The sequence below is a fragment of the Suncus etruscus genome, chromosome 4 (genome assembly GCF_024139225.1).
Source record: "Suncus etruscus isolate mSunEtr1 chromosome 4, mSunEtr1.pri.cur, whole genome shotgun sequence".
Classification (NCBI taxonomy): Eukaryota; Metazoa; Chordata; class Mammalia; order Eulipotyphla; family Soricidae; genus Suncus; species Suncus etruscus.
In genome coordinates, this window is record NC_064851.1 from 112,320,740 (window position 1) to 112,326,379 (window position 5,640).

General features: G+C 36.2%; 1 non-coding gene across 1 annotated transcript; it reads right to left on the reverse strand.

Annotated features, from left to right (window-relative positions):
- Positions 1–441: 441 nt before the first annotated feature.
- Positions 442–500, reverse strand: LOC126007681 (U7 small nuclear RNA). Its single transcript, XR_007495183.1, has one exon. It is a non-coding gene; the product is annotated as a U7 small nuclear RNA (small nuclear RNA).
- Positions 501–5,640: the final 5,140 nt, after the last annotated feature.

Below are 5,640 nucleotides of genomic sequence, written 5' to 3' on the forward strand. Positions count from 1 at the left end.
AAGATATATTTATTTAAGTTTCGATTCTATTTTAAGTAGGTCAGATCTGAAAATGTCTCATGTTGCAATATTCATTTGATTACATATAAATCATGGTTCATGATCTTCTATTTAAACAAATAGCTAAAATTTCCAGTTAGTTCAATAAGTATGCATTTCTTTTAATTTTGCTTATTTTGTTTGTTTTGTTTTGTTTTGGGGTCACACCCGGTCATGCTCAGGGGTTACTCCTGGCTCTGCACTCAGAAATCATTCCTGGCTTGGGGGACCATATGCGACACTGGGGATGAAACTCAGGTCCGTCCTGGGTCAGCCACATGCAAGGCAAATGCCCTATTGCTGTGCTATTGTTACTGCCCCTAATTCTGCTTATATTATAATTAAATTCATTTTTATTTTTATATTTTTGTATAATGTTTTCTGTATATATGTTTTGTATATATGTTTTCTGTAGCAACCAAAAAGCTTGATAGACAAATTCTAAAAGAACTATAACACTCTTTTATATGTTTTTTTAACTTGGTGCTATATGTTATGGAATACATATTTCAGATTTCATTGGAAATGAAATGTTGTAGGAAGATATTAAATACATATTATTTCTCCTCAGATGGAAAATTTTCTTATGGATATAGATATGTGGAAACATAAAAGATGTATTCATTATTCCCGTGGAGTACAGCAAGGATTGCAGAAAATTTTTTTCATGATTATTTACTAATAGCTGTTATAAAGCAATAAATTTACCAACAATTTATATTTGACTGTGCTTTTCTTTTAATTAACCACATTATTTAACTAGACAGAGTTGCTTGGAATAGTTGGCTTATTTTTCATCTTTGGCTAATCACAACAATTGGAATGAAAGTAGAAATGTATATATCTCACTGTTGTTATTTTACTTAACATCTTCTGAATACTCTTGAATGATAGATATCCTACTTGAAAATTTAGTAGATCCCAGACCACTAATATTCAGTATCTATCTTCTGAATTTAATTCTCAGAAAGACAAGTGAAATATAATGTTACTAGATGCATAAAATAGTGAATATGTATGACTAGGACAATCAGTTAAAATATATGGCTGAAATAGAAAATAAAAGTGTTTCTCTTAGGGGCCAGAGTGATGGCACTACAGGTAGGGCATCTGCCTTGCAAGTACTAGACTAGGACAGACCATGGATCGATCCCCTGGAGTCCCAAATGGTCTCTCCAAGCCTGGGTGATTTCTGAGCACAAAGCCAGGAGTATCCCCTGAGCATCAACGGGTGTAGCCCCAAAACAAAAACAAACAAAACAAAACAAGATAAAAAAAGTGTTTCTCTTACCCTACAGGATCTTGATTTGATCATCGTCAAAAATACTCTGCACGCCAACTTGATATAGGAAGGCTTATTCTAATTATCTTGGAAGTAGGACTGAGATTTCTTATCACCGTTTTCAGATAAATATTGCATAATTAAAAATAAAGTTATGGAATATATTTTATTTATTTTGATTTGCATCCTGGGGATATTTTATAACTCCAGTGAGTAAGAAAATAAAAGTAAATGCACTGTCATTGAGTTATATATTAATTTATTGGCTTAAATTGGAAGACAAGATATGCCTCAGATACCAATGCCTTCTCTGACTTTCAAATAATCTTTATAAAATCCCATGACTTTTGGTTCTTAGATGATAAAAAATCCCTATCTCAGAGATTTCTTTTTTTTTTTAAGGCCAAACCTTAACTGCTTTTATTTTATTTTATTTTATTTTACAAGTACAACAATTTTAACCAATGGGAGCATAAACAAATTTTGATGGTGGGAAGGATAAAGAGGAACCTGGCAGGATGGGGGGAGGGGAAACAAATTCTTAAACAAATAGCTAATTGATATTTACGCAAATACAATTATTTGTTTAGCCTATTTTCCATTTAGATCTATCTTTTGTGCAAGCAATAAGGATCATAATTTAAACTTTACAAAAACATATCTGTAACTACATGCTTGAGAGCAGTTACAAAAACAGGTTCCATGGAAAGGTTAAGGCATCTGGTTAAGCCAGATTCTTTGTGCTGAGCTAAATTTATTTGCAGAGTTTTCTGTTGGTTCGGGGCTATGCAAACTTTTGTGGCTTGAATCAGGCAGGCGGTGGAAAATTTATTCAGAGTTCCTTTGATATGTGGGGTGCTCGATCTCCCACATCTCCCCCTGTTTAGTATACAATATGGAAGGGACAGACGTGCCTCGGAGGACTGGCCACACTGGGTTTATCTGGGTGTCCCCTCGCCTGGGTGCAGGGTACTGGTTCGTTGAGTAGGAGGTCGATCTTGATGCCTAATAGAATAAGGACTGAGGGTGAAAATTTTTAATATGGTGGAAGATCTGGATGGGATTGAGGGGTAAAGGGATAGTTGGATTTCCGGAGGGGAGAAAGGGGAAGGTATATGGGAAGGTTATGAAGGAAGAGAAAAGAGAAAATACCTTCGAGAGAAAAGGGGAAGAGAAAGAGAAAAAAGTAATAAGCAGAATAGAGAAAAAAAAGAAAAGAAAAGTAGTAAGAAGAGAGGAGAGAATAGCAAGGAAATGCTGGTTTAATTAAAAGTGTTCGAAGAATCGAGCCTGTGGTTTAAGTCTGTACGTCTCAGGTACTGCTTCGATGATCTGAATGATCACGTGCTTCAATTCCTAAATGGAGGCATTACCTAGAGATAAAGTGTATGTTAAAGAGTTTTCTTGTGGGCATCTCGTAGTGCATGCAAGGTATGGTATCCCGTGTGGTATCCCGAATTGCCACCTTAGTTTGTCCGCCCTTTGTATCCAAGGGCGCCTGTGGACAGAAAAGCTGAGAGGTTATTTTAAATATAGTAAGATAAAGGTAATAAAACATAGTGTTATGGGATGTTTCCATTGGAGTCAGTGATTTCCCATGGTGTTCTATACTTGTATTCCTGTATACGAACTCCAAGGGATTATTGTGGACCTTTGTTGTAGAAGTCTGATTACCTACCTGTTCTCTCTATGCTGCCGTTTCTGTTGTTATTGTTTTCTTTATGGTATATTGTGTAATCAAAATTTTGCATTATTCCTTTTTCATGTATTTTGGACACTGCTCCCACGTATATGTTGACTATTACAGTGTTCGGAGTTTCTACCATGTTAAACCCTGTTATTTGATTGTTAAGTATTAGTTGTGTATAAAATATGTGTTCTAGGTGTTTTAGAATAGTGCTACCATTCTGTATTTTTCTTTTGTCTTCTGACTTACTTCGTTTAACATAACATGATCTAGGTCCATCCACGTTGCTGCAAAGTCTGTGATTGTATCATTTCTAACTGCCATGTAATATTCCATTGTATATATATACCACATCTTAATGATCCATTCATCTGTTGTTGGACATCGAGGTTGGTTCCAAGATTTGGCTATTATACTGAGTGCTGCGATAAATAGTGGGATGCATACGTATTTTGGAATGAATGTCTTTCCATCTTGGGGGTATATGCCTAGGAGAGCAATTGCTGGGTCAAATGGCAGCTCAATTCTGAGTTCTTTGAGCACTCTCCAGACTTTTCTCCATAGATGTTGGACTAGGGGGCATTCCCACCAGCAGTGGATGAGAGTTCCTTTCATACCGCATCCTCGCCAACAAAAGTTGTTTCCATTATTTTTGATGTGAGCCAACCTCACTGGTGTGAGGTGGTATCTCATTGTTGTCTTGATTTGGATCTCCCTGATGATGAGTGAAGGTGAGCATGTTTTCATGTGTTTGTTGGCCATCCTTCTGTCTTCCTCAGAGAAGTGTCTATTCATTTCATCTCCCCATTTTTTATGGCTTTATTTGGTTTTGAGGGGCTCAGCTTTCTGAGCGCTTTGTATGTTCTAGATATCAGCCCTTTATCTGATATATCAAGTGAAAAGATTTTTTCCCATTCTGTTAGCTGTCTTCTTGCGTTAAGTAGGGTTTCTTTTGCCATGCATAAGCTTTTTAGTTTGATGTAGTCCCATTTGTTTATATTTGAAGCTAATGTTCTTGCCATTGGTGCTCCATTCTCAAAGACCCTTTTGATATAAAGGTCTTCGAGTGTTCTGCCTATTTTATTCTCGATAAACTTTATAGATTCAGGTCTAATTTCCAGGTCTTTGATCCATTTTGAGTTGACTTTTGTATAAGGAGTGAGATATGGGTCGATTTTCACTTTCGTACATGTGAGTTTCCAGTTGTACCAACACCATTTGTTGAATAGGCTTTCTTTGTTCCATTTCATATTCTTGCCTCTTTTATCAAATATTAGTTGGCTGTATATCTGAGGGTTTATGTCTGAGAATTCTGTTCTGATCCACTGGTCTGAGGTCCTGTCTCTGTTCCAGTACCATGCTGTTTTAATTACTATGGCATTATAGTATAGTTTCAAGTTAGGTAAGGAGATGCCTCCCAACTTCTCATTTTTCAGTATGTGTTTGGCTATCCTGGGTCTTTTGTGGTTCCAATTTTGTAATTGATTGTTCTATTTCTTTAAAGAATTGTGCCTGGATTTGGATAGGGATTGCATTAAATCTATATAGCAGTTTGGGTAAGATAGTCATTTTGACTATGTTAATTCTACCTATCCATGAGGATGGGATGTTCTTCCATTTCTTTAGACCGTCTTCAATTTCTTTCTGAAGTGTTTTGAAGTTTCCCTGGTATAGGTCTTTCACTTCTCTTGTAAGGTTGATTCCTAGATATTTGATATTTTTGATACTATCTTAAATGGAATTGTATTTTTAATCTCTCTCTCCTCAACTTCATTGTTTGTATATAAAAACGCTACTGTCTTTTGTGTATTGACTTTGTATCCAGCCACCTTGCTGTATTGGGTGATTGTTTCTAGAAGTTTTTCTGTGGACTCTTTAGGGTTTTTGATGCATATCATCATATCGTCAGCAAATAGAGCTAGCTTGTGTTCCTCTTTCCCTACTTGAATTCTTTTGATTCCCTTCTCTTGTCGGATTTCTATTGCTAGGACTTCTAAGGTTATATTGAATAAGAGTGAAGAGAGTGGACAGCCTTGTCTAGTTCCTGACCTTAGTGGGAATGCTTCTAGTTTCTCGCCATTAAGTATAATGTTGGCTGTAGGCTTTTCATAAATAGCTGTAACTATCTTAAGGAAGGTGCCTTCTAACCCTATTTTGCTGAGTGTCTTTAACATGAAAGGATGTTGGATTTTGTCAAACGCCTTCTCGGCATCGATTGATATGATCATGTGGTTTTTGTCTTTCATGTTGTTGATGTGATGTATCATGTTGATTGATTTGCGTATGTTGAACCAACCTTGCATTCCTGGTATGAATCCCACTTGATCGTGATGTATGATCTTTTTGATGAAGTGTTGGATTCGGTTTGCTAAGATTTTGTTGCATCTATGTTCATTAGTGAGATTGGTCTGTAGTTTTCTTTTTTGGTGGTGTATTTGTCTTCTTTGGGAATGAGTGTGATATTAGCCTCATAAAAGGAGTTGGGTAGGATTCCTGTTTTTTCTATGGTTTGGAAAAGACTATGGAACAGTGGTAATAAGTTTCTTGAAATGTTTGATAGAATTCACCTGTAAATCCATCTGGACCTGGGCATTTGTTCTTAGGAAGTTTTTTAATTACATTTTCAATTTCC